Genomic DNA, 24,216 nt, shown 5'->3' with positions numbered 1-24,216 from the left:
TTTAGTTTTTGTGTGTAAAGGTATATGGTTTTCCCTGATGACTAATGATGTTAAGTCCCTTTTCATGTGCTTACTGACTGTCTTAGTCCTTCTGGATGCTGTAACAACAATACTGCAGACTGTGTGACTTAACCACACATATTTATTTCTCATAGTTCTGAAGGGTGGGAAGACAGTACCTGATGAGGGCCAGCCCTTGGCTTATAAACAGTCATTTCTTGCTGCATCCTCACCTGCTAGAGAGAGAGAGACAGAGAAGGTGAGAGAGCTCTTGTGTCTCTTCTTATGAAGGGCACAAATCCCATTCATGAGGGCTCCATCCTTACCATTAATCTCCCAAAGATCCCACCTCCTAATATCATCACACTGGAGGATTTCAACATATGGATTTTGTGGGGACATATTTCATCTATACCACTGGGCATTTGAATATCTTCTTTCTGTGAAGTGACTGTTTAAGTCTTAAACCGATTTTTATTTTGGGTTGTTAATATTTTTAAATATTTTATTTCCCTTTGAAGAGCTTAAATAATTAATGTGCTTTCATCAAGATCCAACTAGATGCCAGATTGCCACAGGCTTTCAGATTTAATATCTTAATGATACAACAAACTGTTGAGGTCAATGAATCATTCCCATTTTACAAAATAGGAAACTGAGCCTCAGATACAATGAAAAACTACTTCAAAGGTGAAGTTTTCTGATTTGAAGCATAAGGCCTCCGATACTCAGTGTCACTAGATTTCACCTGAGAAAAATCTGAGAAGATACTGCAAGAAAAATTCACTATCTTTAAAATTGGTCCTGGCTTTAAAAAATAATCTTTTATTTTAGAATAGTTATATATTTACATGAAAAGTAATACAGAGAATTCCCATTTTTCCAGTTGGTCCTGTTCTCTTTTAAAATAATGGTTTTATTTAGATTTAATTCATATACCATATGATTAATCCACTTACAATTAGATGCTTTTTAGTATATTCACATATACGTGGCATACAACCAAGTCTGAAGCATTTTCATCACCTTAAGAAGAAACTCTGTATATTTTATTAATAGTTATAGCCCCTCTATTCCCCTATTGTTGTTGTTGTTTAGTTGCTAAGTCGTGTCTGACTCTGCAAGCCCATGAAGTCCCATGTAGTCCACCAGGCTCCTCTGTCCATGGAATTCTCCAGGCAAGAATACTGGAGTGGGTTGCCATTTCCTTCTCCAGGGGATCTTCTTGACCCAGGGATTGAATTTGGGTCTCCTGCATTGGCAGGTGGGTTCTTTACTGCTGAGCTATCTGGGAAGTCCCTTCCCAACTGTAAATCCTAGGCAACCACTAATCCCTTTCTTTCTGTATATATTAACCTGTCCTGGATATTTCATATGAGTCGAACCATATAATGCGTAATCTTGTGTTACTGGCTGCTCTTGGTCCTGGCTGCTTTAAGGCTGCTGTGCTCACCTGCTGTGTCCTGTTCTCCCTGGACACTCTGCAAGCTCCATTTCCAGTCCCTCTGCAGACAGGTGTGTCACGTGACTGAGTTTTGGCCAAAGAGGTCTGAGAAGAAGTGATGTATATGCCATATCTAGGCTGGCTCTTTGAAGCCAAACCAAGCCCAACATTGTAACCTCCATCCTCACCTGCTTTCCTCATACTTGGGCTGCATGAGGAGAATTCTGAAGACTTAGAAGAAAGTGAAAGCCCAAGACAGAAGGAATCTGGGACCCTGAATGAGGAGCAAAATCTCAGCCTTATTGGACTGTGTGCTCTGCGCTCTAAACAAACATTCGTTGAGATTTAGGAGTTGTCTGCTACATCAGCTTGTCTTATCTATCTTTCCTACTAAATTACTCTGTGAAAGTACATGATTATGTTTATCCCTAATGTATCTAGGACTCTGATCATGCACTGTCTCTTTATTAAGGTGTCTTACATTGGCCATCCACCCAAGACTAAAGATTAAGAATCGAGAGTCCTTTAAGATCATGCCCCTGCATGTGGCACCACCACACATTTTTGTTACTTCCAAGCAGTCTGAGAACAGATAGTTCCTAAAGTTATATCTCTTATTTAGCTGGAATGAGTCAGAAAAGGCATTCTTGTGGAATAAATCACATATATCCAAAAACATTTATCAACATCTTTGCAACAAATTCTTCAAGCTTAGTATTTATTTCACTGTCTTTACTCCACAATCTCCTGGCTCGTAGGAGGCTCCACAGGAAACACAAGGAACAGAGCTCTGGGCACTGCGGGGCATTTCATGAATTACAAAAATCTGTCCAGTTCTAAAGATCAAAACCTCCACCCATCTGGGGTATATAAATCTTATACATAGAATTTATGAGGGGGGTTATCTTGAATTATGTGTTGGGTGTTGGATTTGGCACATAATAAATATAAATGATCCTCTCAGGACAGTAGATTAACATCCAGAGGAAAAGAATATCAGGCATCTGTGGAATTTAAATGGGAAGATGTCCTATACTTCTCAGAGAGAAAAGAGTTTCCAATCCACAGGAGACAGGACTCTGATCCTTGTTTTTAAGCCCCTTACTAACTCCTTCCCATGGCAGAAGGAGCGATTTATCTGCTCAGGCATATTTGGAAAAGGAGCTGCATAACTTTGGTTTGCCCCTCTTGATCTTCTCACGTTCAAAAGGGTGCTTTGGCTGTCCCCTGGGATGCTAACTGGTCATATTGGGAAGGCCTGTGGATGGCCAGCAGCACCCATGACTGGTGGACAAGCCTATCCAATCCCCAATTCCAAGGGAAGGTGTTGACAAGCTAATTGAGGTGAACCATTTAAGCCACACCTTCCAAAATAGGTCAGATCAGTGATAGAGCTCACATTTTCACCTTCATCTGTCTGAACCTTTTATCCAGTTCTGAACTTGGAGTGTGGGAGGATGGACCACAGAAATCTTTATTGATCCCTTGGATTCTACAGATGCACAGCTAATATTATATTGCATGTGATACACAAATCAGTGAACACCTATGGTATGCCTGCTATATGCAAAATTGCACTAAAGACTGTGTGTAACTTCGAAAAATAAAAGCATTTCTCAAATAGATTGAAACTCCTTGAAGGGTAAACTTGCATGAAAGGTGAAGTCAGCCAAAGATGGCATGTAAGGGTTATGTGACGTGGGACAGACTGCAACTCTAACACGAGTTCAGAGCTATGAGGTGCTGCTCTAGACTAATATTTCTGAAGGTCAGGCTTAGCCCTGCAACTGTCTATAATATCTGGATGTGTGTCCGTTTATATAAAGAGACAAAAAATTTTTTAGGTGATTCCAGCATATGCAGTTTCAGTTTTCCAGAAGTTATTTCTGGTCCTTTCCCTTCTAGCTGTGGTTTCTCCATGGCAGATAAGAAATGATATAGCCAAAAATATAAAGCAAATCTAAGGATTTAAAGTCGATGTGCATTCTCTGTTTAAAAATAATAATCCATATCTTTTTAAAAAGTTTGGCTGTGCTGAGTCTTCCTGTGGCACATATGGACTGCCCTAGTTGTGGCACGCGGGCTTCTCTTGTTGCGGAGTATGGGCTCTAGGGCACCTGGGCTTAGTTACCCCACTGCATGTGGGATCTTAGTTCCCCAACCAGGGATTAAAACCACATCCCCTGCATTGCAAGGTAGATTCTCAACCACTGGATCATCAGGGAGGTCTTGATTTGTATCTTTTGAAATGCCAATAGTACACCAGTGTCATGGGTGTGTCAGTGGGGAAATTGTTGAGTTGACCCGATCTTCAGTCTTTCTTATCTCTGTGCTCTTCATCACATGACTCTCTCTATTTACTTCTCCTCTACCAATTCTTCCTCTGTAATGTGTCATTCTTTAGAAGAGTGGGTAAGTCAACACTTTCTGGGGCATTAACATGAATCAAAAGAACAAACATGATCTGAAGAAAACAGGTGGCAAGAACAGAGGTGAACATCGGAGATAGGATCCCAAGCATAGGACTGTGAAAGTCTTGTTCTTCAGGTGGCTGTTACCTTTTGCTTGTACTGCACCATCCCTGGTTCTAATTTCCATCAATCACCTACATGCAGGCCAGCATCTACTCAGCTAACCACATGGCCTTAAAGAAGCACATTAAAGTAATCTCAAGTCACAACATGTGGTGCTGTGTCTCTGAGAACAGTTCCCCAGTAGTGTTCTGGGAGAGGGAACCTTCCTTGGGGCCAGAAGTGAGCCTCCAGCTAGAAGTCTGGGCACCTGACTCTGGTCCCTGCTGGCTAGCCCATATCTGCTCTCTGTGTAGCCCCTCTTTCTCCTCCTTCACTTTGCAGAGATGGAATTGTGTTGGGAGACACTCACCTTGAGCACTTTTAAGACTGATTCCAAAGTGTGGATTACAACAAACTATGGAAAATTCTGAAAGAGATAATACTAGACCACCCAACCTGCCTCCTGGGAAATCTGTATGCAGGTCAAGAAGCAACAGTTAGAACTGGACATGGAACAATAGACTGATACCAAATCAGGAAAGGAGTATGTCAAGACTGTATATTGTCACCCTGCTTATTTAACTTATGTGCAGAGTACATCATGCAAAGTGCCAGGCTGGATGAAGCACAAGCTGGAATCAAGTTGCCGGGAGAAATATCAATAACCTCAGATATGCAGATGACACCACCCTTATGGCAGAAAGTGAAGAAGGACTAAAGAGCCTCTTGATGAAAGTGAAAGAGGAGAGTGAAAAAGTTGGCTTAAAGCTCAACATTCAGAAAACCAAGATCATGGCATCTGGTCCCATCACTTCATGGCAGATATATGGGTAAACAGTGAGAGACTTAATCTTTTTGGGCTCCAAAATCACTGCAGATTGTGACTGCAGCCATGAAATTGAAAGATGCTTGCTCCTTGGAAGAAAAGCAATGACCAATCTAGACAGCATATTCAAAAGCAGAGACATTACTTTGCCAACAAAGGTCCATCTAGTTAAGGCTATGGTTTTTCCAGTGGTCATGTATGGATGTGAGAGTTGGACTGTGAAGAAGGCTGAGCACCGAAGAATTGATGCTTTTGAACTGTGGTGTTGGAGAAGACTCTTGAGAGTCCCTTGGACTGCAAGGAGATCAAACCAGTCAATCCTAAAGGATTCATTGGAAGGACTGATGCTGAAGCTGAAGCTCCAATACTTTGGCCACCTGATGGGAAGAACTGACTCACTGGAAAAGACCCTGATGCTGGGAAAGATTGAAGGTGGGAGGAGAAGGGGTTGACAGGGAATGAGATGGTTGGATGGTATCACCAGTTTGATGCACATGAGTTTGAGCAAGCTCCAGGAGTTGGTGACGGACAGAGAAGCCTGGTGAGCTGCAGGCCCTGGGGTTGCAAATAGTCCGACACAACTGAGTGACTGAACTGAACTGAACTGAATGTGGAGAATCCAGGATTCTTGCCAAACATAGGTGCTTGATTCTGCATCCCTCTACCTCGGGCAGAGGGTCATTCCCAGTGGCTGTCTGAACTGGGCGCTGTAGGAGGAAGGGAAAGTCTTTGGTTTTCTTAAGTATGGTAACTCCTTAGTTATGAGTGTTTTACCTTTAGCCATAAAAGCAGGCACATATGCCTTTAGGTTACTGGGGACTGTGAAATGATCATAGATCAATGCTTCAGAGACTTTGAAGCCGAGGATATTTAATAGCTCACATATCTTAGTAAAATCATGCTTTCTTTCATTTAGATTGAGTTTTTAATCAGCTGAATAACTTTTAATCTCTATATTATTCAACATATGAGGCAACAGGCTTTGAAATAGCTTTATTATACTTCACAGAGGGCTTCCCAGGTGACACTAGTGGTAAAGAACCCACCAACCAATGCAGGAAACATAATAGACATAGGTTGGATCCCTGGGCCAGGAAGGTCCTCTGGAAGAGGGCACGGCAACCCACTTCAGTATTCTTGCCAGGAGAATCTCATGAATAGAGGGACCCGGTAGGCTACAGCCCATAGGGTTGCAAGGAGATCGACACAGCTGAAGTGACTTAGCAAGCAAGCATACTTCATAGAAGCAAAGATTCTGTCTTCTATATATTCAATCCCTTTGAGTGTCTACTTTGTTGAAACTAAAGTCAAAGTGTTAGTTGTTCAGTTGTGTCCAACTATCTGCGACACCATGGGCTGTAGCCCACCAGGCTCCTCTGTCTACAGAATTCTCCAGGCAAGAATGCTGGAGTGAGTTGCCATTCCCCTCTTCAGTGGATCTTCCCATCCCAGGGATCAAACCCGGGTCTCCTGCATTACAAAAGACACTCATTATGTGCCAGATATTTAAATGATGTTTCAGGCATTCGTAGTTGCTTATCTAATATTCTCTCCTCTTTCTTACTAAGAGAATCATGTTTTGTTGAGTTGGCAATATACCTACTTTATATATGTACATTTTCTTACCACTCCTGTAATATAGTTGTAACCAAGGAGATGTTAGCAGAAATCACTGGACAGGCTTCTGGAAAAGGAATTTTAAAGGGATGTTCTCAATTGACTTACACTCTTGCTCTGAGCCCTTCTATCTTCCTTTTGCCTGGAATGGATATTATAATTGTTGGTGCTTTAGCAGCCATTTTGAGACCATGAAGACAATAAACTCTTGTTAAGGATATAAAAGCCTGCATCCTGATGGTACTGTGGAAATTTCTTACCAGCCTTCAATTTTTCATCTCTATACTTCTTTTAGTGTAGAGCATGAAGGGAACACAACAGGGAGGGAACATAGCAGGTAAGGAACACAGCTCCACCCATCAACAGAAAATTAGATTAAAGATTTACTAAGCATAGCCCCGTCCATTAGAAAAAGACCCAGTATCCCCCTCAGTTAGTCTATTCCATCAGGAATCTTCCATAAGCCTCTTATCCTTCTCCATCAGAGGGCAGACAGACTGAACACCACAATCACAGAAAACTAACCAATCTAATCACATGGACCACAGCCTTGTCTAACCCAATGAAACCATGAGCCATGTTGTGTAGGGCCACCGAAGAAGACCAGGTCATGGTGGAGAGTTCTGACAAAATGTGGTCCTCTGGAGAAGGGAATGGCAAACCACTTCAGTATTCCTGCCTTGAGAACCCCATGAACAATATGAACAGGCAAAAAGTTAGGACACTGAAAGATGAACTCCCCAGGTCAGTAGGTGCCCAATATGCTACTGGAGATCAGTGGAGAAATAACTCCAGAAAGAATGAAGAGACAGAGCCAAAGTAAAAAACAAAACAAAACAAAACAAAAAACACCCAGTTGTGGATGTGATTGATGATGGAAGCAAGGTCTGATTCTGTTAAGAGCAGTATCGCATAGGAACCTGGAATGTTAGGTCCATGAATCAAGGCAAATTGGAAGTGATCGAACAGGAGATGGCAAGAGTGAACGTTGACATTTTAGGAATCAGCGAACTAAAATGGACTGGAATGGGTGAATTTAACTCAGATGACCATTATATCTACTATTGTGGGAAAGAATCTCTTGGAAGAAATGGAGTAGCCATCATAGTCAACAAAAGGGTCCGAAATGCAGTACTTGGATGCAATCTCAAAAATGACAGAATGATCTCTGTTCATTTCCAAGACAAACCATTTAATATCATGGTAATCCAAGTCTATGCCCCAACCAGTAATGCTGAAGAAGCTGAAGTTGAATGGTTCTATGAAGACCTACAAGACTTTCTAGAATTAACACCCCAAAAGATGTTCTTTTCACTATAGGGGACGGCAAGGCAAAAGTAAGAAGTCAAGAGACCCAGAAACAGGCAAATTTGGCCTTGGAGTATAGAATGAAGCAGGGCAAAGTCTAATAGAGTTCTGCCAAGAGAAGGCACTGGCCATAGCAAAACACCCTCTTCCAAGAACACAAGAGAAGACTCTACACATGGACATCAACAGATGGTAAACATTGAAATCAGATTGAGTATATTCTTTGCAGCCAAGATGGAGAAGCTCTATACAGTCAGCAAAAACGAGACTGGGAGTGGACTGTGGCTCAGATCATGAACTCCTTATTGCCAAATTCAGACTTAAGTGAAGAAAGTAGGGAGAAGCACTAGACCATTCAGGTATGACCTAAATCAAAGCCCTAGCAATTATACAGTGGAAGTGAAAAATAGATTTAAGGGACTAGATCTGATAGAAGAACTATGGATGAGGGTTCGTGACATTGTACAGGAGAGAGGGAGCAAGACCATCCCCAAGAAAAAGAAATGCAAAGAAGTAAAATGGCTGCCTGAGGAGGCCTTACAAATAGCTGTGAAAAGCAAAGGAGAAAAGGAAAGATATACCCATTTGAATGTAGAGTTCCAAAGAACAGCAAGGAGAGATAAGAAAGCCTTCCTCAGTGATCAATGCAAAGAAGTAGAGGAAAACAATAGAAAGGGAAAGACTAGAGATCTCTTTAAGAAATTTAGAGATACCAAGCAACATTTCATGCAAAGATGAGCTCAATAAAGGACAGAAATGGTATGGACTAACAGAAGCAGAAGATATTAAGAAGAGGTGGCAAGAATACACAGAAGAAGTGTACAAAAAAGATCTTCATGACCCAGATAATCACGATGTCTAGAGTTAGACATCCTAGAATGTGAAGTCAAGTGGACCTTAGGAAGCATTACTACGAACAAAGCTAGTGGAGGTGATGGAATTCTAGTTGAGCTATTTCAAATCCTAAAAGAGGATGCTATGAAAGTGCTGCACTCAATATGCCAGCAAATTGGGAAAACTCAGCAGTGGCCACAGGACTGGAAAAGGTCAGTTTTCATTCCAATCCCTAAGAAAGGCAAAGCCAAGGAATGCTCAAACTACAGCACAATTGCACTCATCTCACAAGCTAGCAAAGTAATGCTCAAAATTCTCCAAGCCAGGCTTCAGCAATACGTGAACTATGAACTTCTAGATGTTCAGGCTGGTTTTAGGAAAGGCAGAGGAACCAGAGATCAAATTGCCAACATCTGCTGGATCATCGAAAAAGGAAGAGAGTTCCGGAAAAACATCTATTTCTGCTTTATTGACTATGCCAAAGCCTTTGACTGTGTGGATCACAAGAAACTGTGGAAAATTCTGAAAGAGATAGGAATACCAGACCACTGACCTGTCTCTTGAGAAACATATATGCAGGTCAGGAAGCAACAGTTAGAACTGGACATGGAACAACAGACTGGTTCCAAATAGAAAAAGGAGTACAGCAAGGCTGTATATTGTCACCCTGCTTATTTAACTTCTATGCAGAGTACATCATGAGAAACTCTGGGCTAGATGAAGCACAAGTTGGAATCAAGATTGCTGGGAGAAATATCGATAACCTCAGATAGGCAGATGACACCACCCTAATGGCAGAAAGTGAAGAAGGACTGAAGAGCCTCTTGATGAAAGTGAAAGAGGAGAGTGGAAAAATTTGGCTTAAAGCTCAACATTCAGAAAATGAAGATCATGGCATCCGGTCCCATCACTTCATGGCAAATAGACGGGGAAGCAGTGGAAACAGTGGCAGACTTTATTTATTTATTTATTTATTTATTTATTTATTTGGGGGCTCCAAAATCACTGCAGATGGTAACTGCAGCCATGAAATAAAAAGATGCTTACTCCTTGGAAGAAAAGTTATGACCAACCTAGATGGCATATTAAAAAGTAGAGACATTACTTTACCAACAAAGGTCCGGTAGTCAAGGGTATGGTTTTTGCAGTAGTCATGTATGGATGTGAGAGTTGGACTATAAAGAAAGCTGAGCACCGAAGAATTGATGCTTTTGAACTGTGGTGTTGGAGAAGATTCTTGAGAGTCCTTTGGACAGCAAGGAGATCCAGCCAGTCCATCCTAAATGAAATCAGTCCTGAATGTTCATTGGGAGGACTGATGTTGATCTAAAACTCTAATACTTTGGCCACCTGATATGATGAGGTGACTCATTTGAAAAGACCGTGATGCTGGCAAAGATTGAAGGTGGAAGGAGAAGGGGACAACAGAAGATGAGACGGTTGGATGTCATCACCGACTCTTGGACAGGAGTTTGGGTAAAGACTTCCCTGGTGGCTCAGACGGTAAAGCGTCTGTTTACAATGCGGGAGACCCAGGTTCGATCCCTGGCTTGGGAAGATCCCCTGGAGAAGGAAATGGCAATCCACTCCAGGACTATTGCCTGGAAAATCCCATGGACAGAGGAGCCTGGTAGGCTACAGCCCATGGGGTCGCAAAGAGTTGGACACGACTGAGCGACTTCACTTTCACTTTCACTTTCACTTCCCAGGAGTTGGTGATGGACAGGGAGGCCTGGCGGTCTGCAGTCCATGGAGTTGCAAAGAGTTGACCGCGACTGAGTGACTGAACTGATCACTGATCACACTTCTTTTAAGTCACTGCTCCATATATTTTCTGGTACACTGCAGCAAAAGAATTCCTCAATTGATGAAACACTCAACTTTCAGATTGCTTTCAATTCAGTTCAGTTCAGTCGCTCAGTCGTATCCGACTCTTTGTGACCCCGTGAATCGCAGCATGCCAGGCCTCCCTGTCCATCACCAGCTCCCGGAGTTCACTCAGACTCACGTCCATCGAGTCAGTGATGCCATCCAGCCATCTCATCCTCGGTCGTCCCCTTCTCCTCCTGCCCCCAATCCCTCCCAGCATCAGAGTCTTTTCCAATGAGTCAACTCTTCGCATGAGGTGGCCAAAGTACTGGAGTTTCAGCTTTAGCATCATTCCTTCTAAAGAGATCCCAGGGCTGATCTCCTTTAGAATGGACTGGTTGGATCTCCTTGCAGTCCAAGGGACTCTCAAGAGACTTCTCCAACACCACAGTTCAAAAGCATCAATTCTTCGGCACTCAGCCTTCATCACAGTCCAACTCTCACATTCATACATGACACTGGAAAAACCATAGCCTTGACTAGACGGACCTTAGTCGGCACAGTAACGTCTCTGCTTTTGAATATGCTATCTAGGTTGGTCATAACTTTTCTTCCAAGGAGTAAGCGTCTTTTAATTTCATGGCTTCAGTCACCATCTGCAGTGATTTTGGAGCCCTCCAAAATAAAGTCAGACAGTGTTTCCACTGTTTTCCCATCTCTTTCCCATGAAGTGGTGGGACCAGATGCCATGATCTTCGTTTTCTGAATGTTGAACTTGAAGCCAACTTTTTCACTCTCCTCTTTCACTTTCATCAAGATTGCTTTACTTGGAGATAAAACAGATATAATGAATATTTGGCTTGAGAATTTTCTTATTTTTTACATAAAACAGTTTTGGTGATATTCTAACTTTAAATATGAAAGATGGGGCATGTCTCATCTCTCTATAAATCCTATGTAGCATTAAATAGGCCTAACTTTTTCTTTGAAGTGGTATCCTTTCGAGTTTAATTGAGCCTGAAGAAAAACTCCATTGTTTGGCTGTGTGTTCAGTGTGCCGTGTGCTCAGTTGCTCAGTCGTGTCTGGCTCTTTGGGACCCCGTGGACTGTAGCTTGCCAGGCTCCTCTGTCCATGGGATTTCTTAGACAAGAATACTGGAGCATGTCGCCATTTCCTACTTCAAGGGATCTTCCCAATTCAAGCTTGTTGGCTTAATTGTCATTATATCCATGCGAAGCCTGAGATAGTAGAAGTTTCACTGAAGAAGGGCATGTAATTTAGTGGAAAGAGTAATTTAGTGGCAATCTTCGGCACCATGAAGATTTGGGTTTGAATCCTAACTCCATTATAAACCAGTTGTATAATTTTAAGCCTAATATCATATCTTTCTCAGCCTCAGTTTTCTGATGTATAAAATTAGGAAGGCCTCAGGTTAAAAAGAAAGAATCTGCAAAACAACATATGAAAGGGATCCAGGGAAGTGTCTGGTACCATATACAATTATTTTCCTGCATTTGTGTCTTGTTTCTTATTGTCTCACTTAACAAATGTTTACTGAACATCTACTAGGTGTCAAGACTATGTTGAGCATTTAGTTCTTTGCCTTTCTGTGTTTGGCCCAGATGAAATGATAACTTCAGGGCTGAGCATCGGAAGGACTAATGTTTGATCTATTTAAAAGCTCATTGGCACTAACCAGGGGAGAGTGGGTTTCAGAGCTTCATCACAAGGTTTCAAGTAAGAAACCAAATTGAAATCTTAGTGGCATAGTGAGGTTTGGTGATTACCATCCAAAACCAGATGTAAAGTCTAGAGATGGGTCTGGTGGACAGAGTCAGTATTTGGACACTGGAACAAAATTTTGAGGCTCCATCTGGAAAGACTTGTACCTCTCTAAGAAACAAAATGGGCTCGGGTGTATAGAAACCCCCCAAACTGAAATGAAATGGGACTTGATTCTTTGTGACTTTGTTTCATATGTTCTACAGATGTGAAACTACGTAGTTGAAAATATTTGAAGTCAATGAATTATTTATGACAAGAAAGCATGTATTTTGCCTAAGGCAGACTCTGCGCCTTTTCAGTACATCTTTTCTCAGTTATCTCTTGAACCTGGTCAACTACGTGAACTCTCAAGTAGTCAGCAAATTTGAGTTTGGTCAGAATATATTATTTCTGGATCATGACATAAAATCAATACTTAGAAGAAAGACTTTGGGGAGAGAGAGGTGAGAAAGCACAGAGAATTTACCTTGTGAGAATCAAGTTGTACTCATTTTCTTTCTTTTATTTGTCAAGATCCTGAGCTCAAGAAACTAGCAATTACAAAGAGCAACTATTATTGTGGCTCATAATCGCTGAACATTTTTCAAGTGCTGGGACTGTCTACAGCTTATTATTATCTTTAGTCCTGACCATCAATAACTGTCTTTCATGAATACAAAGCTCACTGTGATTTCCTTGGGGATCAGTGCCACAGTGGAAACAACAGGGTTATTGGCATCAGTGAGATTTGAGTCAAAATCTTGACTCTATGACTGAATACATTACTGCATGTCTCTCAGCCACAGTTAATAATTCTCCACAGTTTTCCCCATTTTTCAAATGAGTAAACTGAATGGAGTTGGGCCACCTGCCCACAGTCACACAGATAGTCGATAGAGGAGCTGTGGACATAGAGAGATAGTGATCTTCCATCAATGAAATTCTGTTCTTTCCCACACGCTCCTATACTGCCCAGATGTTGGGGACCCCAGTGGATCATGAAGGGACAGGAAACACTCTCCTTTCACACATGACAAAGCGGGGTCCAGAGGGGGTGAGCTGGATGCCCCAGTGATGGCAGGACTCCAGACCAGGTGTTCCCCTCCACACCAGGCCTGAGAAAAGCCTACATGGAAGAAAACTAAGAATTCACCAATATTCTACCTTTATATATTCATTTTTCTGGTTATGGAATTGAGCGTAAGTCAGGGTAAGATCTAGGTAAAGATCCATTCTCCTGATTTCCAATATATCACATTTCTACAAGATTTATGGTTGTTTTCTCCTTGGTTGGAACAAATGTTGTTGGATTATCAGGCTTTGTTTACATTTTTCTCTTATCTCAGCAGCATCATTTTAATCCAGCTGGCCAGTCTGTTCCGGGGATCAGCTTTTGCCATTTGACTCCTGTGTGTCCACACAACTTTCCCTTCAACTTCTTTGTATCTCTGTGTTTCCTTTGTTTTGAGTTACCTGTTTTCTGCCAAAATGGCTATTTGTGTAATTCTTCACCTTTTGTTTCCTGGTCAGTGCAGAGAGGATCTCCTAAACAGTTGTGCACACTGGGGACCAGCATTTGTGATCTTTATCTCTCTCTGGAGGAAAAAAGACTTCTTACTCCATTTTCTTAATCCTGACCTCACAGCCAGTCTGTTCTTTCCAGTTAGCAAGTGTTTTGCTGCAGTTTCAAGTTTGCAGCAGTTTTGAAGCATACTTCCGGGAGATTCTGTATAATGCAGAAAACATTTTTGCTTTCAGCCCCAGAACTTTATTTTGTGGAATTTTCTTTTTAAAAACAGAACAAAGAGCAGTTGCAAATGCCAGTTCCTTGGCTCTAGTTGTTTCCTTCTAGGCCCCTAAATGGTAACCAGACACTGACTCAAATTCCATGGCCCCATCGCACCCCGCTGCCCGCCCCTTTCCTCTTGAGGTTCATTATTTCTCCAAATTAAAACGTTCTGGTTGGAATGAGTGAGGATAAAGAGACAAGGCAGCAGGGAGCTCCGGCTACACAGAGGGATTAGATCTCGAGGAGGCCTTCCTCACTGGTCTGAGATACGATTAATCGGCCAACAGGACTGTAACTCTGCAGTTTGAGGAGATCAGTTTTAAAAGGAAGTCTGCTCTCGTTACCTGTGACTGTTGAGATTTAAATACAACTTCTCTTCTCAGCATATTTGCAACAACACAGAGATTTTGGCTTTATCCAAATATGGAGGTGTTTTTCTTTCATTCATTCGTTCTGCAAATATTAACTGCATGGTGATGGTGACTGCATCACGCATGGTGCTAGGTTCTGAGGACTCCAGGGTAAGCAAAGGACAGACTGTCCCCTGCTTTCTCAGATTTTACAAGGTAAGTAGAGTGGCAAATATTAAGTAAATAATCACACGCATTTGTGAACCTCAGCAAACTGAAGTAAGCTCACTGCAGGAAAGGAGGGTCTTTCCAGGGCAGATAACAGAGGGTCTCACCTAGGGCAAGTGTGTATGTCAGGGCGGGCCTAACTGAGGAATAGACCAGTGAGCCAAGATCTGAAAGATGAGAGAGAGTTCAGTGGGTGACTGTGTGGTGCCAGGTGAGGTATGCTTTTAGGGCAGAGTGTTCTCCATGTGACAGAGGGAGTGACATACAGAGGCTAGCTGTAGGAATGGGCATGGCGCATGTGAGTAAATGAATTTAGGCCAGAGAGGCTGGATTACTGAGTGCGAGAGGGAGAATGGAGCAACAGTGACCCGAGGGTCAGCCCATTCTAGGGTAGGGTGAGAAATTTTTGTCTCTAGGCTTAGAGCCACTGACAGGTGCTATGCTGGAAAATGGCAGGATTAAATTTGCATTTTGAGAAGATTGCTTCTGTTTCCTGTGGAGAACAGATGCTCTTCAAGCCAGGGTGGATCCATTCAGTCATTCATTCATGACATGCAGTGGGAGGATGGCCCTGCTTCTGTCAGAAGTTATTATTTTAGTGACTGAGAACAGATAATAAACTAACATGTAGATTAGGAGGAAAGATGCTTTCCAATGGCACTAAGTACAATGTAAGGAACTGACTAAGGGGCACCTGGCAGACAGCACGGGTGGCTCTGTTATTCCCAGTCTACTGAGTTCTTAGGGAAGACTTTCCTCCCCTCAGTTTTCCTCCTCTCTGGGGAGAGTCTGAATCTCGTGTCTTGCTTAGAACTAAACCAGTCTCCTTACCTGCACTTTGAGTATTTGTCCTTATGTGCTGATTCTGTAAATGGACCCCTAGACCCTCCAATTTTTCCTGGCTTTTTTACAATGTGGAGTATGTGATCCTGAAGGAGCTTTCAAAATCATCACATTCATCTCTCTCATCTTACAGGCAACCAAGCAGAAGCCAAGTGAGGTACTGCACAAGGGGTCAGGGAGTATCCCGTTCTTGTATCCACGGCGTCTTGTGCTGCATCCAGAGCCCACAGCCTTACTATTCCATCCTCTTGGTAAGGATGGGGGCACAGCAGTGCTTTCTGAGGCCATGCAGCCTGTTTCCAAAGCACTTTTTAATCCCTGGATGTGTAGGAGACTCCAAATACCTGTGGAAAGTGATTAACGGTCTTTCCCCCCTTTCCCTGGCATTTCCTAATGCAAAAAATCTTGGCTAGCAACCAATTTAATTTAGACTCCAGAAATTGCTACTTTTTTTTTTAACTTGGCCTATATTAATATTTTGTAAATGCCCTGAAGCTCCAAAGCATATTTGAGATCATGAAATAGCATTACAAAGCTTTTGCCATTTATAGAATTGCATGGAATGCAAAGTCCAAAAAAAGAAAGAAAAAAAGAATTCTTTTTTACTCCTTTGGAGATCCTAGTATAACCTAATCTGAAATATGCTTACTGAGCTGATTATAATAAAATTATTTTGTATTCTATCTCTTAGGATTTCCCCCATTGTTTTGGGAGAAAAATTCCAGATTTAGTCAAGGCTATAGGCACTGAACAAAAAATTAAGTGATAATATTTGTCCCAGGAAAACATTTTTTCAATAAATTTCACATATATCCTACTGCAAGGGAAATTTTTTTCTCTTTTGTATGAGATGGGTGTTTTATAATCTTCATTTTCATATGAAGAAATTGAAGCCCAGAAAAATAAAGTAACCAAATTCACAGAGCTAAACCCTAATTATTATGACCATCAAATGGCTTGGAAGACATTTTGTATGACATTTTAGCTTAGATGAGAGAGAGGAGCTAATGCTAGTGGGGGGTTGGGGAGATTCCTTGAGAGCCAACAGTAGAGTTTGGAAATTCATGTTTAAATATCCTTTTAGGGCTTTTGTTTCCCTATGCTGGTTCTTAAGAGGTCAGAATGACAAAGAGGTACTGAATTGCCTGGGTCATCTGGGAAGAGAAAAGAGTCAGATCTTCCTTGGAAGAGTCACAGAAGTTAGCGTGCTGAGGTGCACTTGGCCTCTCAGCAGAAAGCACAGGCAGCTGCCAAGTGCTGAGGGTCTGACCCAGGTAACTGCATTCAGTTGTTTCCGGTGTTGGCTTTTACAACACAAATGGTGTAATACAGCAGAAATTTACTCTATCACAGCTCTGGAGGCCAGCTGTGTCAAATCTATCTCACTGAACTGAAACCAAAGTCTTTCAGGGCTCTGCTCCCTCCACCAGCTCCAGGAGTAAATCTGTTCCTTGTCTCTTCCTGCTGCTGGTGGCTTCCAGGATCCCTTGGCTTGTGGCCACATCACTCCAGTCTCTGCCTCCTTGGTCACATTGCCTCTTCCTTCTCTGCCTGTGCCAAAACTCCCTCCACCTCCCTCTTATGTGCTTGCATTTAGAGCCCACCCAGGTAATCCAGGACAATCTCCCACATGTGATTCTTAATCATACCTGCAAAGATCCCTTTCTCTGATAAGGTGATATTTACAGGTTCCAGAGATTAGGACCTGATATCTTCAGGGTTGTTATGGAACCCATCATATACTGAATCTGGATCCATCATGCTAACACCATTTATTTATGGCTGACAGAGGACAAGGTTGTGAACAAGCGGCCAGCAAAAGAGAACCTTCCTGTTCTCCAGACATGGGAAGAAATATTATAATCAGTGTTTGGCAGAATAAACACTGAAGGGAAGAGCTTAAGCAATATGCAATTCCCGAGTGACCACATGGCATGATTACTGCTGAGTTTGTTTATGAGAGGAAAGAAAGCAGCCATGTTGGGAGCCTTGGGTGGTTTTCATATCCTGGAAGTTATGTAGAAATCGTTGGGCAGGAATGAGTTATTCGGAAGTGTAAAATGATTTCTTTTTCAAACAGACTGCAATCCTCAAGTGGTTAAAAGAATCCTCCAAGAGAAGAGAAATGTAAAATGTCCTTCAAAAGGCTATTACTGTAGCCCTTTGGGGGCAAAGAATCACATCGTCCCCAGTCTCTTGTTGACTTTACCCCATGGAGTGTTGTTGTTGAGAAGGAGCAGTAAGGTTGAAACATCCGGCCTTGGTAACTAAATGATGTGGTGAGGAAGTGTCCTCCTTCCCAACCTCATTCATGAGTCAGGAATGGAGAGGGATGAACATGCCTGGTGAGTGGAAGCTACACATTCTTGTCCATTTTCTTGCTTTAGATGAAAGAACCACAGTACTGCCCCCCAGTCCTCCAAATAAATAAATAGCATTAGCCAGCCTGGATCTTCTCTTGTAAATTGCAAATGCATCAGTAACAAGGACAGCAAAGATGCTTCCCAGACTTCCCCACGCCTGAGAGATTGGGGTGAGGCTTTCCATTGAGATTTTCCAAATGCCAGTCAAGGGCATTTCTAAGCTTCCCATAGAACTTGGTGACTATTTTAGGGTTGAAAACACTTCTTTTCTTACATGATCACTTATCATCTCTCCAAATTCTGGGACTCCCTAAAGGCCCGAATGTCTTACCTCTCTTCATCTTTATTCCCCCTTGACCCTAATAAGTAATTCATATAATTAAGAAGTTTCCAGAAATGATGTTCAGGTAAAAATGTTTACCCAACATTAGTTATCCAACAGAGCCCTGAAAGCTGCTGATTCTAGAATAAAACTACTCATATTTAGGTTGACCATCTATTTGGCAAAATGCAATTCAAGATGAATCGCATGGGCTGCCTGGACTCAGTTCAGTTCAGTTGCTCAGTTGTGTCCAGCTCTTTGTGCAGTACACCAGGCTTCCTTGTCCATCACCAACTCCTGGAGCTTGCTCAAATTCATGTCCATTGAGTCGGTGATGCCATCCAACCATCTCATCCTCTGTTGTCCCCTTCTCCTCCTGCCTTCAATCCTTCTCAGCATCAGGGTCTTCAGCATCAGTCTTTCCAATGAATATTCAGGACTGATTTACTTTAAGATTGACTAGTTGGATCTTCTTGCAGTTTAAGAGACTCTCACAGGTCTTCTCCAACACCACAGTTCAAAGGCATCAATTCTTCAGTGCTCAGCTTTCTTTATAGTCCAACTCTCACAACCATGCACGATTACTGGAAAAACCATAGCTTTGACCAGACAAACCTTTGTTAGCAAAGTAATGTCTCTGCTTTTTAATATGCTGTCTAGGTTGGTCATTGCTTTTCTTCCAAGGAGAAAGCATCTTTTAATTTCATGGCTGCAGTCACCATCTGCAATGATTTTGGAGTCCCCAAAAATAAGGTCTCTCAGTGTTTCCACTGTTTCCCCATCTATTTGCCATGAAGTGATGGGACCAGATGCCATGATCTTGGTTTTCTGAATGTTGAGTTTTAAGTCAACTTTTTCACTCTCCTCTTTTACTTTCATCAAAAGGCTCTTTAGTTCTTCTCTTTCTTCCATAAGTGTGGTGCCATCTGCATATCTGAGGTTACTGATATTTCTCCTGGCAATCTTGATTCCAGCTGTGCTTCATCCAGCCTGGCATTTCGCATGATGTACTCTGCATATAAGCAGGGTGACAATATACAGTCTTGACTTACTCCTTTCCCGATTTGTAACTAGTCTGTTGTTCCATGTCATTCTAACTGCTTCTTGACCTGCATACAGATTTCCCAGGAGGCAGGTCAGCTGGTCTGGTATTCCTGTCTCTTGAAGAATTTTCCATAGTTCATTGTGATCCACACAGTCAAAGGCTTTGGTATAGTCAATAAAGCAGAAATAGATGCTTTTCTGGAACTCTCTTGCTTTTTCCATGATCCAGCAGATGTTGGCAATTTGATCTCTGGTTCCTCTGACTTTCCTAAAACCAGCTTGAACATCTGGAAGTTCATGGTTCACGTACTATTGAAGCCTGGCTTGGAGAATTTTGAGCATTACTTTGCTAGCTTGTGAGATGAGTGCAACTGTGTGGTAGTTTGAGCATTCTTTGGCTTTGCCTTTCTTAGGGATTGGAATGAAAACTGACCTTTTCCAGTCCTGTGGCCACTGCTGAGTCTTCAAAATTTGCTGCCATATTGAGTGCAGCACTTTCATAGCATCCTCTTTTAGTATTTGAAATAGCTCAACTAGAATTCCATCACCTCCACTAGCTTTGTTCGTAGGGATGCTTCCTAAGGACCACTTGACTTCACATTCCAGGATGTCTGGCTCTAGGTAAGTGATCATATAATCGTGGTTATCTGGGTCATAAGATCTTTTTTATATAGTTCTTCTGCGTATTCTTGCCACCTCTTCTTAATATCTTCTGCTTCTGTTATGTCCATACCACTTCTGTCCTTTTTTGTGCCCACCTTTGCACGAAATGTTCCCTTGGTATCTCTAATTTTCTTGAAATTTCTAGTCTTTTCCATTTTATTGTTTTCCTCTATTTCTTTGCATTGATCACTGAAGAAGGCTTTCTTATCTGTCCTTGCTATTGTTTGAAACTCTGCATTCAAATGGGTATATCTTTCCTTTTCTCCCAGACTGGACTAGAAGCTATTTAAAAGAGTTCTTCCGGTACCCCAACTTGGTGACCTGGAGCTTCCAGCCAACGTCCTACGGGACACCAAATACTCTCCATCATCTGCTGATTCCTTTTGCTTAAATGAGTAACAACAACCTTGATGCTTCTTGTTGAAGGGCTATATAATAGGTCACTCTGTTATTAAACTGTTAGAGCATACCAATGTTTATAGCCTTTTTCATTTCCTTTGCTAAAGACATCTCTTACTAGGACAACAGTAGCAAAACTGAACAGTGTTGTAACTTCATGCTCTGTCAGTAATGGTTTTAGGCATGACCAGTCTCAAGGACCTGGTCAGTTTGTCTTTCACAAAGCTACATTGTGGAATTAATATTCCTCTTCTGGCGCATTAATTGGAGAAGGCGATGGCACCCCACTCCAGTACTCTTGCCTGGAAAATCCCATGGATGGAGGAGTCTGGTGGGCTGCAGTCCATGGAGTCGCTAAGAGCCGGACATGACTGAGCAACTTCACTTTCACTTTTCACTCTCATGCATTGGAGAAGGAAATGGCAACCCACTCCAGTGTTCTTGCCTGGAGAATCCCAGGGGCAGGGGAGCCTGGTGGGCTGCCGTCTATGGGGTCATACAGAGTCGGACACGACTGAAATGACTTAGTAGGCACATAAATGCCTTTTCATCCTTCCCTTTCATAGCCCAGTTTTCCCCAAACCACCAAGTAATTGATGAGCAGTTGCCTCCCACACAGTGTAGGAGGCACCTCCTTCATTGCATTTCGGTGATTTGGTATAGCTGATTAATTATTAGTAACCAGGTCTTGGACACTGGTGATTGGGTTTGTCCAACAGTGAGTGATTGACAATGAACTCACTGAAACCTGTCAAATAATTTCCATTTTCCTAGCCCCCTCTCAGACCCTACATTTGGAATGAAGCCGACCCTTAAATTCCTTGCTATGCAGCGACCGCTGGATCTGAGCTTTTCTTGCTCACTGGCGCAGAGGCAGTGCAGGGCCTCCTGTTCCCTTACGGCAGCATGCTGATCTGCTGGTGCTGGGCAACTGGCAAGTATCTATCACAGATTTCAACATCAAGTGATTTCCATTTGAACTGATTCAGCAGGGGTACATATACCTCATCATGGGAGAAATAGTGGATTCTCCGGACTGGTGTTAATAGGGTGAAAAAATATATTCGATATTATTATTTTCCCACAGTGTAAACTGTAAGAAAGAGAGACTAGACACTCCTATTTTGGTGGGCTAGGAGAGCTCTTAACCTGATGGGGAATCATGGATAAACCGAAAAAAAGAGACAGAAAATATTTTATGGGCACGGGTTAAACACAAGATGGCCATGAGCCCAGTTTTCTCATTCTGTGCCCAGTTATATTTATTGTTCAGGAATAATTATTTATAGTACCTTTTTTCTTTAGCTCTTCAAATACCTTGGTTTAGACATTAAAGTGTATGATTACCCCATTTAAACAAAGCTTGAAAAGCACAAGTTGATTCCCAAAATTCCCAAAGGTGATTTTCAAGGTTTGAGGAGAGTTTGGGTTAGCAGGATGGCTACCCAACAAACTAAATCCCACTTTTAATCATGCTTCTGATGGATATATTAAAAAAAAAAAAAACAGATTGAGAAGAACCAAATGCAGTTTTTGAAGCAGAAACATTCGTATGTCATTATAAAGAGAAGAGATGGGAGCCTTGCAGTAAAGAAGAGAAAGGTCACAAAATCCATCAGGGGTGCTTTCTTTGGACACTCTCGATAGCTACTCCTTGGTGACTATTTCTTAGTTATCTTGACTCAGTCTTTACACAGTATTAGCTGGAAAACTTGCTTCTAACTTGATTCTAATTTCTGCTGCAAGGAGATGGGAGCATAGCTGAAGACAAAACCTTGTTTGGTTTCTCTATGTGGTTGGGTCATACAATGTTTCTCAGTTGGTCACGTGGAGGATTTGGCATGGTCTGTATCAGAGAAAAGCTGCTTGAGAAGCTTTGCCTTTCATCCATCCATCTGGCTAACAATATGTTATAACATGAGTCTCAATCAGTCATTTGTTTTTTCAATTTGTGCATGAGAAACTATGACTTAAACAACTAAAACAGCAGCAATGGCACCAAAACAAGGTCAATACTTGCATCCAAGTTGTTTGAATGACCACTGCCAGCCTATTTTTCTCCTGCTAAAATCTGGCCCCTGCACTTTGACATGTTAATTCCCTTCCTTCCTTGTTTGGCATATAAGCAAAGAAGTAAAGTGACAACCCATCCACAGCAGCTGTGAAGAAACCACCAGAGCCAGTGTGAGTCCTGATGGACACCAGTTGTCTGATGGTGACTCTTTCACATATGTTAAAAAAAAAAACAAAAAAAATAACCCTATACTTTTTTGTTTCAGTTAGTTTTATAGATGTTTCAAGCTGGGGCCTGCATTTTTCTATGGTAAGCTCACCTTGTCACCCTTAGGATTCCCCTGGAGGCTCACTAACCTTGGCCTCATTCATATTTTATGTGAGCTGAGCTGCACGAGCTTGGTGCTGCCATTTGTTCTTTCTTGCATTGAAGTAATTTGCTTTTCCCTTTTGGCAACCCTGAGTTTCAACAACTTGAAGTCGGCCTACAGACTGAGAGAAGAGAAAATTGGCTGTATGGTTATCATATCACAGAGGTGTGCTATCCAAAAACTGAAGAGATACTAGTGTTGCTTTGTTTGAGTCCACACAGATGCCAAGTTATTTGTGTACCATCCCTGTGGTTCTAGGGAATCCCTGGTAAATGGAATACTTTCCTAAGAGGCTGGATCTCACTAAAAATGTTTGGATTTAAGTGCTATTGTGTCAAAGTGAGTCTTTAAAAAGATGGCCTATTCCATTTCTATTTTGTGTAGTTTTCAACATCTGTCTTCATTATTCCTCTAATATGTGTAGGTATTCTGAATACACTGGATAATTTCTGTGGACTGACTCAGAATACAGGAAGTTTGGATAAATAATAATAATAATAATAATAAAATCTGTGAAAGTTTCCCCTTTTCTTGTTCTCTGCTTTCGGTAAACAAATGCCTTAAAAAAAAGGTAGACCATTATCTATATGGCTTGGTTCAGGGTAACAGAAAAGTTGCCCTGAATTAAACATTTCTGTCCTATTGGCCTACTGGGACACTTAAAAATCCCAACCTTTAGACCACACACTCTTAATTGTGGCATGTGGGTTTCTAGGAGTCGAAATTTTAAAAACCCACAGAAGGTTATTTAACAGTTCCAACTTCTAAGTGTGTCCTTCTCTCCTCTAGACTCAGATTTTTTGGCCAAAAATGGTGACAATTGGGTTAAGACTTTAAAGGCTTTTGTCTAAATACTAATCTTGGTGATGGTGGGGAGGTGTGGGGTTGGGGGGTGGTCAACAGTGCACGATGCTACCAGCAGCCCTGATGGCCTTATTGGGAACTCACTTATTGGCTAACCCAGACACCTAGGAAGGCCATGTGGAGGACAATAACAGGAAGAGGGAAAGAGGGAAGGAGGCCCTGGGTTGTCTGGTCACCTGACTTCCCTTATGTAGTCCTAAAGGACTGTGGATAAGGTTCATGACAGTGTGCCCCTGAAAAACCCAAGTGATTTTATCCATTCTTTTAAATTTATTTATTTTAAAAATAAGAAGAAAATTTATATTTAATTTTTAACAGCCTTGCATGCTAAGACTTCAATTCTGGCCAACTTTGCAACCCTGTGGCCCTATGACAGCCTGCCAGTCTCCTCTATCCATGGGATTCTCCAAGCAGGATTGCTGGAGTGGATTGTCATGACCTTCTCCTGATCCCAGGGATCAAACCCTCATCTCTTTTGTCTCCTGCATTAGCAGATGGGTTCTTCACCACTAGCACCTCCTATTGAGCTAGAAGTCACATGTCATATCATCTATCCATTGTAAGTATGCCATTGAATGGCTTAGTGTATTCACAGGCATATGCTACCTTCATTGAGGATTTGGCTTGTCTTGCCATCTTGTCTTCTTGCTGTGCAATGCTCTTGCCCCAAATAGGGGTTCATTACCTTCTTGTCATTCAAGTCTTTGCTCAGATGTCACTTCTAAGGAGCTTGCCCTTCATCCCTGTCCAGTGGTCCCTCTCCTCCCAGCTTTAGTGTCTCCACAGCCCTAGCAATGGCCTGTTTGAAGCCCTCTGACAGTTTGTCTTTGGTTTGTGGTCTGCAGTCCTTG

The 24,216-nt window shown here is 42.0% G+C and overlaps 1 non-coding gene across 1 annotated transcript; it reads left to right on the top strand.

The window, feature by feature from the left end:
• The first annotated feature begins 10,027 nt into the window (after positions 1-10,027).
• Positions 10,028-10,099, top strand: TRNAC-ACA (transfer RNA cysteine (anticodon ACA)). Its single transcript has one exon. It is a non-coding gene; the product is annotated as a tRNA-Cys (tRNA).
• Positions 10,100-24,216: the final 14,117 nt, after the last annotated feature.

The sequence above is a fragment of the Budorcas taxicolor genome, chromosome 8 (assembly GCF_023091745.1).
Source record: "Budorcas taxicolor isolate Tak-1 chromosome 8, Takin1.1, whole genome shotgun sequence".
Taxonomy (NCBI): domain Eukaryota; kingdom Metazoa; phylum Chordata; class Mammalia; order Artiodactyla; family Bovidae; genus Budorcas; species Budorcas taxicolor.
The sequence above is the reverse complement of the archived record's forward strand: the minus strand, read 5'-3'. Positions and strand labels throughout refer to the sequence as shown.